Source organism: Asterias amurensis, chromosome 7 (assembly GCF_032118995.1).
Source record: "Asterias amurensis chromosome 7, ASM3211899v1".
In the NCBI taxonomy this organism is placed as follows: Eukaryota; Metazoa; Echinodermata; class Asteroidea; order Forcipulatida; family Asteriidae; genus Asterias; species Asterias amurensis.
The window spans coordinates 720,669-733,019 of NC_092654.1; the positions used below are offsets into that span (position 1 = coordinate 720,669).

The following is a 12,351-nucleotide window of genomic DNA, read 5'->3' on the forward strand; positions in this document are numbered from 1 at the left end:
TGTTTCCAATGGATGAGCACCAGGAGTTGAATGGCTGATGGCTTAAAAAAAGTTCACTCCACTCTAAGTTTGTTTTGTCGGGCCAAGGAAGGCTGGGATTTATCATGGGTCATTGGTAAGAGCTACTTATAGAGAAATGTCAGGCAAGCTTCTTCCTCTGCTAGCGGCCTTGGTAGGTTGAATTTATCAATGATAATGGTTGTATCCTTCAAGTACTAGCTAGGATACAATCTTTAATTTCACAAAAACACTATATGTTACTATTTTTATTTGACATTAGCTGCTCAAGATTACGATGCATCAACCTCTCGTTTTCCAAAAAATATTACATAAAATGCAACTTTGTGAAAATATAAAAAAATAATGTAGATGTCTGAATAATTGTGCGCATTCAGATGATCTTGTTACATTTTGGCAAAATCAGGCCAAAATATTTTGTTTTCTTTTTGCACACGACCACAACTCTAGTTAAATTTGAATGATATCTGGTATAATGCCTTGTTGCCTCACCAGCATCAAATACAAAAATGGTAAGCTTTGCAATAAAGGTTTTCAGATTGTTAATCAAGAATTCATATATCCATATTGAATTTGTGGCTCATCGTGACAGGATGGGATTTTGAGATAAATCGATGCAATAAAGCATTCAGTATCCACATGAGTAGTTACACCTACACAATCAATTACCAATACATGTGACAATGTACTGCAAAGTTTCAGGTAATAATTTCTCCAAACGAATATTATCCACACTCCAACACTGTACATTAACTCAAAAGGCCACTACTGCTCAGTGCAATCAACTACCCTTGTCAGCTTTGATTTACCAGGGTAGGAAATTTCATAACACAGGAGCCAGAGGGAGTGAAAAATAGTCCTCAAGCTCCTGATACCTTATTAGATACAGCTCTGAGGATGTATCCATGAGGCATTCTTAAGTCTTACATCTGGGGACAACCTTCTTCTATGTGGTAAGAAACCCCCAGTTTGATCATTAGGCTTGACAGCTTGGATCCAGTATTAAGATAGAGGGATCACTACTGGGGAAATTGCTTAAAGGTGTATGTTTTGAACAACACCCATTTATGATATGAACATTATTGTACACTCAATGCTTGTCAATGGCCACCTTGGGTTGGATTCAACCCTATGATCCTAGTGTTGGTGCTTCGTAATGTTTGGCCTAGGATTAGCCAAGCATTTCTGTTAACTCCATAAATTGTTGTTTATTTTTCATAAAGCGCACAAGATCACGCAATCATTAAACGGCTCCATGCTACAGGCTTTGCAACCTTGTCCTCAACATCTTTATAAATATATGCGGGCAATCGTCCTTCCTCATCTTATAAATACATACAGAGTGGACGTCTTAAAGATACTACGTGACTTCCATTGCAAGGGGATGATGGTGGGGCATGGTTAACGACAGAAATCTTTCCTCCAACCGACCCTGACCTATAAAATATTCACAAGCTATCTCAAACTCTTTGTCAATCACAAGATAAACCTTTAATGCTTTCCCGGGAGGACTTGTTGTTAAGGACGGAAAGTTGAATGAAGGTGATGGATGGGGGATGACGAGGAATTGTCATGCGGTTATGAGATGATAAAATGAGGGGGAAAAGGAAGGAAGAAAGAGAAAAGATGGTGTGTGTCTTGAGTATGATATAAAAAAGCTTAAATATTTGGGTGATGTATGAGATGAGGCAAGAGACAGGCAGCCTGAGTGATTCAGATCTGGGCACAATAAAGTTGTTTATGAAAAAAAAACATGCTTAACAATTCCCTGCTTAGCAAAAATATAGTGTACCAGTCACAGATGGTACATGTAACATGTTTTTTGACTGGTAACCTTATTTTGGTAAGCATATTGTTCGTGCTGCTCTATTACATTTTGTTCAGCTTATGTTTAATGGAAATTTTTATTTAGCAAAAGAGAAGAGAGGGAAAGAGTGATGGTAGGATCAGTGTATCACTTGAACAATTTTGTATGAGGTGTTGTCATATTTTAGGAACAGGAAAAAATAATTTAATTTCATTGTATTTATCAGAAAAGATATTCTTTTGGTAACTTGGCAGTGGAATTTTTGACAATGAATTTGTTTGTCATTGATTTATCTCTGAATGAACAGTTGGTGAATACTTCTGTATTGACTATCAAGGCTGTTTCAGTGTTCTCCTCCAACAGAGGTGCATTCTGACCAAATTCTCAACATGGTAACTTGTCAAAACTATTCTTCTACGGTCAAATGGCTTGTATGTTACTTTTCAAATGATTTAGTGTGGAGCATTCTTTACAAAAAGTAACAGAAAAAGACTCTTTCTAAAAGTCTGCAAAGTTCACTGCAAATGGTTGAAGTTGGTGGGTAGGGGGCCTTTCATCACCTCATTTGGGAAAAATCTCTTTCAACAACATAATCTATTAGCCCAAACATTCATGGTTTCAGGGTGTCTTTGAAGGGGTACCTGGACTGTAAGGTTCATTATCCAACTCAAAATTAATCAGGCTTCCAGATGAAAAATCACACTGTATGGTCTATTCAGGACAGACATTGATGAATGTTTATCATGTATCTCACTGACATTATCAATAAGGGTATACAGAATGCCCTCTGTTGTGCAGGCGAGATTTATAGGTGTGTATAAAGCTTTGCACAATGTCTGCCATTACAATTACAAATCATATAAAATATTGTAAGCCTTGATCAAAATCAGTTCAGCCTTAAGTTAGTCCATGTATAATGTGTATGGGTGTTTTACACATTGAAGTGACATTGTCCAATTGCATCTATCACAGATTGATACAATTAGTGTGGCATTTGGTCAGAGTGTGTATTGAGCAACTATTGATATTACCTTTTTATTAAATAGAGCTGAGTGAGAGAAATCAAGTTGAGGAAATTGTTGAATATAACTTATCTCTTTTGGGAAATTGGCTTCAAATTGTAGCCCGATAGCAAAAAAGTCTAAAGATATTCATGCTTTGAACTTGGGTCTTGAAACAAAATGGTAAAGCACACTTCAATGGGGAAAGTCAGTTTTCTGTTGTACCTTCAGAAAGGGTATCAGAGGAAAAGCATGGGTCATTCTTGGTAATTGCTGTGGTAACATTGGAGTAATTTGAGAGATGAGGAAGTTTATTTAACTGTCAATAACACCAAGTAAGTTTTTGTGCAAAAAGTTTACTTTTTGTTTACCTTTTTTGTTTCTATGAAACTAAAAAGGGGCTTAACTTCATGGTGACTTCAACAACAAACACAGTGTATTGTACAATTCTTCCAGGCAAATTTTAACACACGCGGTGCTGTTATTTTTCCAATCAACCCGGCTCTCTATAATATGGATGAGTAATAGAATTTATTGCATTGGAAGGGTGCCTGACCGAAGAAAATCAAAGCTGTAAAAATATGATTGCATCAACTTCAGTACTGGAAAATTAAATTCCTGCGCAATGAAAAACTTAAGGTCTTCTACATATTCTAGTTGAAAATTCCCTTGAATGGTTTTCAAATTTGATTTCCTATCATATCAGGTGGTTAGACAGCTAAGGTCACACCACAAATAAAAATAGAGAGTAAATAATTGTTTATCAAAGCGACCTTCATCTTACTTGGAAAAAGTTAAGGGACTTTAATTTTGACAATCTTGACATATGCAGAAGGAAAATTTACTTCAATAGTTCTGCCAGCTGGCCGGTTGTTCCAGTTATCAAAATTGTTTGCAGGTGAGTGACAGGTCAATTGAAAACAGTCAAAAAAGATGTTAAAACTGACCATTAAAAAAAGGCTTTTGGTTTGCCAGGTTTTTTGTGCACATAAAATAAGCAAGGTTGACTTTGGGGTCTTCATTTGCTATTTCCTTGGTTTTTAGAAAGAAATCTTGGTACTGGTTGTAACTTTTTAATCAGTCAGCTTTTGGGTTAAATAATTATAATTCCCAATAATAATCAAGTATATCGGCCAGGTCAAACTTAATGATGATGTGTAGAAGTAGTTGATGAACATCAGTGTGATGTGAGGGGAACCCCCCCCCCCTTAAGATCAAACTTGTCAATTTGTCATAATTTGTGGCAGGCCATCAACCATGGCCAGATGAGCTGGAATTTAATTTCCCAGATTAATTTAGCCCATTGCTATGACCCTTTGCTGACCCCAATGGCTAATTTCTCCAGCTATTCAACCTTCTGTCTGCAGTTGGATTCAATTCCCAGTAACTTACAGAGAAAATCTATAGACTGGTTTGTGACATTTTATAAGTGAATATATTAAATTTTCTTTGCTAAGTTGTTTGGGGGTTGATTTCTTTCCTGCAACTGGGTATGTAGGCTTCCTTAGATATGTGAAAAAGACTGTTGTATTTGGCATTTATCATGGTCACAGAGGCAGTTGCCCCCATGCCCCTGGTCATTGCTTTGGTGCCCCTTGAAATCATCAAGCAGAAATTCATATTTGCCTTATTTCCCAGCAAAGAAAACCGCCTTGCCCAATCCAATTCAAGTTGAAACTAAGAACATCAGGAATGGTAGTGCAAAGGTCTACAAACCCTGTTGTTGAATTTAAAGAGAGTAAAACAAAACGTGTACACTTCAGATGACCTAGGTGGTCTGAAGGATCAGTCTAAATAACAGACTGAATCCAAAGGGCAATTCCAACCCTACCACACGAACAGGTCCCTAATTCACTCAAGTCTAAAATACACGGTGATCCTGAACCCAACTGAGCAAGGCAATAATAATATAAAGGCAGTCTAGTGCAAAACTTGATCAATGTTTTGCCTCTATGAGCAATCCCAACACGCTTCTGGTAGGTCATCAATACAGCACCACAATAGAAGCTGTGTTAAGTTCACATTCTTGACATTTAAGCTGCCCCTGTATGGCCCTTGTAAAAGTGCAGGTATAAAAGGAACAATTATATTTGTGTCCACCAAATATTTTGCTTCGGGGATTGAGTACCACACTCCACTTGCAAAGCAAACTGGGAAAGTAAATAGACCAAAGTGACAAGAAAACAATTTTTTTAATTGTCTAAACTTTTAAAATTTAAAACACTTGCAAACGGAAAGAATGTAGAATTTAGGGGGAAATGTCTGGGTGAAATAACAGGACTTTTTGACATAGAGTCAACTTGCAAAGACTTCATTGTAGCAAGGAAGCTTGTGTCTTCATATATTGTGAACAGGTTTTGAGGTTATCATCCTTTTTCTACACTCCAGCAGTACCTCTCTAAAAACTCCTATGAATGCCCTCTGGAGGAGCTTTCACCCGCCCCCCCCCCCCCAAGAAAGACAAAATAAACAGTTGTGAATAAACAAAATCCAATAAAAGCCAAACATGCAATGAAAATTTACAACTATGGGTTGTCGCACATTAACCCTAACTCTAACTCTAACACAAAAACCACCACAAAGAAAAGTGAACAGATTGTGTCACGTCTTTTCTATCTCCGGTGATAAACTTTGACAAATGAACCATCATTAAACACCAATACATGAGCCATGAAAAAAAGGACTGTCAAAAGCCACTGAGCATGACAGCATTGCCGCCAATCAAGGCACCTCTGATTGTCTGCCGTGGTTTAACCTCTTCTACCTCAATGAACTACGTAAACTAGTTTTATATCACGATAATTACATTTTGGATGGACTTTTTGGGGCTCAAATCAAGTTTAGTGCAGTTCAACTTCAGGTCAGGCAAGGTTGTGTCTGTTGATGCAAGTGATTTAATTTTCTATTTGTCGTTGGGTTTTTTTGTAAGGTAAGGCATTAGTTGCTGTAGTGTTACACTATGGTTTTAATGATGCAAATTTATTAAGTAAGTTTGGTCATGGTTTGGTATACTGATCTTTTTGCGAAAGGTATTCCCCCAAAAAAGCCTAAAACCTTGCAGCTTAGATTTACCCTACCTTTGTGACAGCCGTCCTCTTTTTCAACCATTAAGATAAAAACTTAGGACTGGTGAACAGAGACAAATTGACAAGAGCAGGGGCCAATTTCATAGAGCTGCTTAAGCAAAAAAAATGCTTAAGCACAAAAATAGCTCGCTTGTTTTACACATGTTACTGGCCAAAATTTCATGCCACATACATTGCTTATGACTAGTATTTAGCTGTTGTTTACTTAGCATAACAATTGAGTTGAGTCTTGGCCGGTAATCTGATTTTACTAAGCAATGAATTTTTTGCTTAAGCAAAATATTTTGCTTAAGCAGCTCTATGAAATTGGGCCCAGGACTTGGATCAACGTGCCAGGCTCTACCAACTGATCTATCTAGCCCTAAAGTTGACAGTCTCTCTATTTGTCAATCTTCTTTCTTAACCAAAATGAGACAACAAGAACATTCTCTAAAGAGTATCCATGATTTATTGTTTTCTTGGTGTGTGGGTGAATGCATATGAGAGAGGGGAGAGTGGAGGAAATGATGGCATAACTTGAGAGAACAAGCACTAGCCTTCTCTCCATTGATGTCTAAAGTAGCCATTAGGGGAAACCAAAACACCTGTCCACTTCATGGGGGTCAAGAGGAGAGAGGAGGTGTTATGATCCCTTCCTCTCTTCTCTGACCATGCTCTGACCAAGCTCTCAGACCAAAAGGGATGCAATTAGCAGATAACTTATAAGGAGTCAACAGCTGTAAGATGTACATGGGGTTATAAAGACTCCTCAATGCCTCCCATTGAAGCTGTTAATCAAACCTCCCACCTGCTCCAAGGAGGCAAGGACCATTGATTTCCTTAGCAACAACACACTGTGTAAACATGAAGTGTCATAAGCCCCGTTTAAACACTCTTCAAAGTTTAACCATCTTTAAAGTCCCTCTTCATGATCACATTCCTTGAGTCTCTCCAAAGGTTCTTTGTGTTTCTCTAGTCACCTTGCTGTAAAAGGCTGTTTCTGAATTTGTGGCTACTGCTGTAAAAGGCTGTTTCTGAATTTGTGGCTGCTGCTATGGCTACATCTATGGCTACAGTTGGATCGCTAAGACAGTCCTAAATATAGGACAGGCGTCCTAAATATAGGACAGGCTCTTTTTTTGTGAGAGAGCTGAATTGTTGTTCAGGTTATTACGCTACATCATTTTGTGAAACATGTATAAACTAAGAATTAGTCTTATGTGAGACAAATGACAGAGTGTAAAACATAAAAAAACTTGTGAGGACGTGACAAAGTCCACACAGTGTCATCTTTTGCTCACAGGCTCACACTGTGTATACTCCATGTATAAACCAAGAAACCCCAGAACGAGGTATCCTATAGTGCCTGGTGTACACAACACACAAGCCCAAACACTGAGAATAATACAACAAAAACAACCACAGCAGTCAGGTCTCTAATCTGGCAGAGAAAAACCCCATAGCATGACTAAAATAACCTTCACTTAAACCCAAGAAGTATGGGAGATTCGGCACTTCAAAGCAAAGATTGGCCCTTCACTACTGGACGAAAGTCTTTGGGCAACACAGTCAGACAACACAAGGAGGGGAGAGTTGTAAACACACCCCTGAAGTAAATGAAGGTCTGGGGGCACAGGTGGACTGGAAAAGGGGGAGGGGGTTGTGAAAATTTATCACGGGTGAGTTCACTGTAGGGTCAGGATGTCCCATACAGCTGACTGCTCTCCGAATTAAACGAAAAGTTTCTTTTAGGAAACTTAAAAGGGTTAAATGAAGCTGTCTTCATACTGATTCCACCAAACCAATTCCAAGAAAGAACAATGGTATTTGTTAGTCTTTACTCAACACAGGTCTGCGTTTCACTTTGTTTTCTTATTTCCAACCCTGGTCTGATACCCTGAAGCCATTTCATTCAATGTTATGCAAATAAACACCACGAGGTTGACCTCCATTGTGTGACTGACTTTCCAGGTGGGTTGAACCAACAACACGGGGAGCTTAAGGGGCTCGACAAATTTCACGGATCTTGAATAATTTTGGTGTTCTTCAAAAGTTTCATCACAAAGAAATATTACAAAATTGGTTGTTTGTTTTGAGAAAAGAGCCTGTGACGTCAATTTGATGGATTTCCTCGGTAAAGTGTAAGACTTCTGTTATTATACTATTGTTTGATTATTATTATTCCAATGATATTTGAGAATAAAGTTCATGTATGACAGAGTAGGCACAATGCATGTGTGCACGGAAGGTACTCAGTTACCCCAGGGTCGTTGAACCTGTATAGTTTAATTGGCTGATTTTGATATCGACACGTTAGATAAAAGGCTTAAATTGAAATCCCAGGCCGGGGAATAATCCAAACATCATGTCCACTTCATTTTCTTCAGTCCCTACTCTCAAACTTTCAGCAAAACATTTTGGCCTTGCTGGGTATATAAACCAAGTTTTTAGAGTTGAATTGTGATGACTACCTACATGTTTAGAAAATCTAAAGAGCAAACAAAACAACAATTTGCTAAGCACACAGGAATTTTCGCTTACCAGAAAAACGTTACCAGCCAGCAATTTTTCATTTGTGATTTTTTTTACTATTTCCCTTTTCAATATTCCTTACCAGACTTTAATGATGTACATAAAACTTTGAATAACTTTAATACTATCACAAACAACATTCAATTTAGAAGGTCAAACTATGATTTTCATTCATTTAAAAACAACAAACCCAGCCACGCACCCATTCACGAAAAACTCACTTCAACAAAAGCTTTGCTCTCATTTGAAAATTAAATTGAACTTACCAAAAAGATAAACAATCCATCCACCGTAATAAAGTATTGTGCGCTCGCGATCAATTCACAATACAACACTTGAAAAGACAAAAGGAAGTAATTTCCACAGCCGATGACAATTCACAACGGTTTCAAATAGGTCAAAGGCCAAATTCACCAAAGCAGTCCGCTCAAATCCAAGTGCACAGATGTAGGATGATCTTGGGCATTGACGTAGAGGTTTATATTCCAGAAAGATCAACCCCAAAAAGAAATCACAGCTGATAATAATCAACCATGAATCAACCAATCATCCAATGATCCACACGGTAGTGTTTACACTGTCATCAGATCATTCACTGCACGGAGTACCAATTCACGCTGTCATGAGCTCCCCCCACTACCACTGCTGTCCACAAAACTCTGTTGTTGTGGGTTTTTGTTAAGTCCACAAACTCTCCAGATCACAGACCCACGACCAATGTAGAGTCAGCTACCACAGAGTGTCCTTGATGTATAGCAAGAGATGATCCCTGCTTAATGTTCAAGAGAGGAAGAGTTTACTGTGATAACGTTGAAGTGCGTCTTTGTGGTCAGTCAAGCAGACTGTTAAAGCTGAACGTCAAATAAGGACAAACAAATACACATCTTTGGTGAACTCGACAGGTAGATGTCTAAGGTTTAGATGGGGATTCCCGGTCTGATGTGGTCTGATGTTTTCATTCGCGCTGGATTTATCTTGGAGTGTCAATCATTGTAGAAGCTGATGAAGCAAACTGCAATAAAATGCTCCATTTCACACAAGTCTTCAAGCCAACCAATGTCAATGTGGTCACTTGCAAATATTGACAACTATAGGAATTTTTTATTTAATTTCAAATTTTCTATAAGATTCATTTATTATGAAATCCTTTGAACCAGGATTTTCCAATGTTGTCTTGAAAACCCTCTGAATATAGAATTCAATCGTAGAAATTGTTCATATGAATTTATCCTATCTCTGCTGCAGCTCAACTTCCAAAACTATAGTCCACTCCTCAAGAAAATATGGTAGAAATAAGTTCTCTTGTTCAGGCACAGGCGGCACATTCTCAGCCACGATTATCACAAAAATAATAATCCACAAGTAGAGTCATTACATGAAGCAGTGAAGTAGCCAATTCGCAAAGCCAGGGCTCAATGTGTGTGTTTACGTTCCCCGGATCACCAAAGCATCCATTATGAAATTCAGATGGATGGAGAATCTTGCTGAGTAAAAAAGTCCTGATTGCTCAAATGGTGAGAGGCGACCTGCTCCTAGCGCCGCTGTACATTATCATCAACACTGTACTCATTACAAAGCATGAAGAACTTGGTGAACATCTCATCCTATGTTCCTTTGAACTTTTCCCCCCAGTGATAACCTCAGGTGAGCTCCCCTCTGGACTCCAATCACTGCTACAAGCGACTTCTAATAAAGTTGATGCACATGTTCTGGTGGAACGTGCTTTACTGAAAGATGTAGGCACACATCACCTGCATCAATTCATCCATACTGTCCATCAGCAACGGCCAGATGAATGTGTCCCCTATGGCACAGAAATCCTCTGGTCCCAGCCAATCACACTCACAGCTGGGGTGCTGTGAATAGGGGCAGACCATTCTCTACACAGGGGAAGAATCCAGGTGAGGGACACAAACATCTTGGTTAAACCATAGCTCTTCGGTGATATTACACAGGCAATGGATACATGATAATCTGGCGGGTAGCTCGACATCCATCACCATGCTCAGAAAATCTAGACTTTATAAGAATCTCTAATTAGAGACGATGATCCATCAATGATTCTCCTATAGCCAGAACTGTCTCCGTGTCTAAACACAACTAATTCACTGCTTTATCAAAACAGTTCACCTACTGACCCTACAAAAAGTGTAGCGCAATAGAGGGCTAGGAAACTCAACAAAGGACCTCTGGGGGGAACAGAAAAACCCAAAAGGCAGTGGGACAACTGTGACAGCTTTCCCTCCGGTATATTTACAGAATTCAACAAAGGGTTATGCACGATCAAATAATCAAATCGGAGAATTGAAATAGGGGAAATATCAACTCAGCAGGCGTACCCAACAATAACTTCTATTGTCAATAGAATAATTCTTTGTTATATATGTACACAGCGTACAAATAAAATGCACGTATATGACATATTACATGCCCTGCGTGATTAAATATGAACAGCCACAGACAGACCTTGAACATTTTTAATGAGAAATTAAAAATCAATTGCTTAAGCAAATACACGGAGCTTCAGTAGCAATCATTGAGATAAACTGTGCACACAGCCTGATACTTTATAAATCCCAGTTTAAAAGGAATATAAATCACAATTGTGGACAACTGGTAAGCATAGCAAAGAACCAGCATAAGGTGACCAGCCAAAATGCCATATCATATGTACCGTTCATGATTGGTTTCCTGCTCCTTTATTTGCTAAGCAGAAATTCCAAACGTGTTATTTTCTGATGAAGCAGATGAAAAAGGCCCCTGGCCCCAGTAAATTTGTAGCGAAAAACCATTGTAATGCAAAACCACCAGCTACAAAACACTCTAGTTCAACTGACCACTCAATAGATGGGGGCTGCACTACCTTCCAGCCAAGCTTGGGTTTGTTATTAAAGGGCTAGCACTCTAGCCCTTGGTGTTGTTGGTATACTAGTTAATAATACAGCTTTAAGGTAAATACAGGGGTCTGATTACAAAAGAAATAGCACCAAAGTGGGAAAGGGAATAAAGATAAATTAGTTAACAATTTTGTTTCCATGGGATGCTTTTCCGTGCATAAGGTTCGTATAAATGTGTAGTGCAAGAAGACAATAATTGTTATATTACACTTATAATGCTTATTGTTTTAATAGTCAGGGGACTGCCAATTTCGACTGTGGCAACCAAAAATTAGTAACAATGATTTGTGGGTTTTTCCAATACTTTTTCTCTAACCCTGACAGTTTTCAGATAAAAACATTTCTCTGGAGGTTTGGTAAAGGTGAAGTTTGAATCAGTGAGTTTTCAGATGGAAACATTTCTCTGTAGGACAGGTACTGGTATGAACTTAGAATCAGTGAGTTTTTAGATGGAAACATTTCTCTGGAGGACTGTCACAGCTATAAGTTTGATAGTCAGTGAGCTTTCAAATCAATTTTTATAACATTAACAAATCCTGTAACTTTTCTTGAAGCAACTCTATGAAACTGGATGCAAGATTGAATTGTTTGACCCAAGACGAAGTCCATTCCTTAGGGGCTGGTTTTAGCATCAAGCCCCCCACCTCTTGGCGAGTGTAAGGACCGAGGGTCCAATTATCCCACCTATGTAATTGAGAGCCAATGGACTCAGGAGTATCAAATTGGTGTTCCTTGCTGCAGTAGTAATTCGATCACAATGAATGGTTGTAATGCGCCAGGGGTAACTACAATCGACCTGTACCAATCAAAATATATTACTGGCCAATCGGATAAATGTTGAGTGGAAAAAACACCCATATTGTACTGTGCAGTAGCTCATTTGTTTTCATTTCACACATATTTTACTAAGGATATGGTTGGTGTACATTAAACAGAGTTTCTCCACACCCATAAAGCTTGTGTTATATATCACGCAGAGACACATATCAGCATGAATGCCAAACCTATAAGCACAATTGAATTATGAATCA

The 12,351-nt window shown here is 38.5% G+C and overlaps 1 protein-coding gene across 6 annotated transcripts in view; it reads right to left on the reverse strand.

Moving 5' to 3' along the window:
* Positions 1-12,351, reverse strand: part of LOC139939962 (kalirin-like) — a 192,827-nt gene that overhangs the window by 144,812 nt on the left and 35,664 nt on the right. Inside the window, exon 1 of one of the 6 annotated variants that reach the window (XM_071936134.1) lies at positions 8,690-8,838. The exons of the other annotated variants lie outside the window; for them this stretch is intronic. The gene's annotated coding sequence lies outside the window, so the exon portion shown is untranslated. Of the gene's footprint in view, positions 1-8,689; positions 8,839-12,351 lie in introns of those variants that run through there. 6 annotated transcript variants of the gene reach the window in all.